The sequence below is a fragment of the Arachis stenosperma genome, chromosome 1, assembly GCF_014773155.1.
Source record: "Arachis stenosperma cultivar V10309 chromosome 1, arast.V10309.gnm1.PFL2, whole genome shotgun sequence".
Taxonomy (NCBI): Eukaryota; Viridiplantae; Streptophyta; class Magnoliopsida; order Fabales; family Fabaceae; genus Arachis; species Arachis stenosperma.
The window spans coordinates 9,467,107-9,468,756 of NC_080377.1; the positions used below are offsets into that span (position 1 = coordinate 9,467,107).

Sequence of the window (1,650 nt, forward strand, 5' to 3'; positions counted from 1 at the left end):
ACTTTCTTGCTCAGCTGACCCACTTGTCCTTCCAAATTTCTGATGGAGGACCTTGTTTCATTCATGAAACTTTGAGTGGTCTTTATTAGATCAGAGACCATTGTTGCTAAGTCAGAAGTATTCTGCTTAGAACTCTCTGTCTGTTGCTGAGAAAATGATGGAAAAGGCTTGCCATTGTTAAACCTGTTTCTTCCACCATTATTGTTATTGAAACCTTGTTGAGGTCTCTCTTGATTCTTCCATGAGAGATTTGGGTGATTTCTCCATGAAGAATTATAGGTGTTTCCATAGGGTTCTCCTTGGTAATTCACCTCTTCCATGGAAGGGTTCTCAGGATCATAGGCTTCTCCCTCAGATGAAGCTTCCTTAGTACTGCTTGGTGCATTTTGCATTCCAGACAGACTTTGAGAAATCAAATTGACTTGTTGAGTCAATATCTTGTTCTGAGCCAATATGGCATTCAGAGTGTCAATCTCAAGAACTCCTTTCTTCTGACTAGTCCCATTGTTCACAGGATTTCTTTCAGAAGTGTACATGAATTGGTTATTTGCAACCATTTCAATCAATTCTTGAGCTTCTGCAGGCGTCTTCTTCAGATGAAGAGATCCTCCAGCAGAGCTATCCAAAGACATCTTGGATAGTTCAGAGAGACCATCATAGAAAATACCTATGATGCTCCATTCAGAAAGCATGTCTGAGGGACATCTTCTGATTAATTGTTTGTATCTTTCCCAAGCTTCATAGAGGGATTCTCCATCCTTCTGTCTGAAGGTTTGGACTTCCACTCTAAGCTTACTCCATCTTTGTGGTGGAAAGAACTTTGCCAAGAAGGCATTGACTAGCTTTTCCCAAGAGTCCAGGCTTTCTTTAGGTTGAGAATCCAACCATATTCTAGCTCTGTCTCTTACAGCAAAAGGGAATAGCATCAGTCTGTAGACCTCAGGGTTAACCCCATTAGTCTTGACTGTGTCACAGATTTGCAAGAATTCAGCTAAGAACTGATGAGGATCTTCCATTGGAAGTCCATGGAACTTGCAATTCTGTTGCATTAGAGAAACTAATTGAGGCTTAAGCTCAAAGTTGTTTGCTCCAATGGCAGGGATAGAGATGCTTCTCCCATAGAAATCAGGAGTAGGTGCAGTGAAGTCACCCAGCACCTTCCTTGCATTGTTGGCATTGTTGTTGTTTTCGGCTGCCATGTGTTCTTCTTCCTTGAAGAATTCGGTCAGGTCCTCTAAAGAGAGTTGTGCCTTGGCTTCTCTTAGCTTTCTCTTCAAGGTTCTCTCGGGTTCAGGGTCAGCTTCAACAAGAATGCCTTTGTCTTTGTTCCTGCTCATATGAAAGAGAAAAAAACAAGAAAATATGGAATCCTCTATGTCACAGTATAGATATTCCTTGAGGTGTCAGAGGAAAAGAAAAGTAGAAGACAGAAGTAGAAAATTCGAACTTATCAAAGAAGATGGAGTTCGAATTTTGCATTAAGGAGTAGAGTTAGTTCAGAAATAGAAGGATGTGAGAAGAAGGGAAGTAATTTTCGAAAATTAAGTAAAAGATTTTGAAAACATTTTTGAAAAACACTAATTGATTTTCGAAAATAAAAGTGGAAAAGAAATTAAGTGATTTTTGAAAAAGATTTTGAAATTAGAAATC

General features: G+C 39.3%; 1 non-coding gene across 1 annotated transcript; it reads left to right on the forward strand.

The window, feature by feature from the left end:
* The first annotated feature begins 686 nt into the window (after positions 1–686).
* On the forward strand, positions 687–794 carry LOC130951860 (small nucleolar RNA R71). The gene has a single exon (XR_009074129.1). It is a non-coding gene; the product is annotated as a small nucleolar RNA R71 (small nucleolar RNA).
* The last annotated feature ends 856 nt before the right edge of the window (positions 795–1,650 follow it).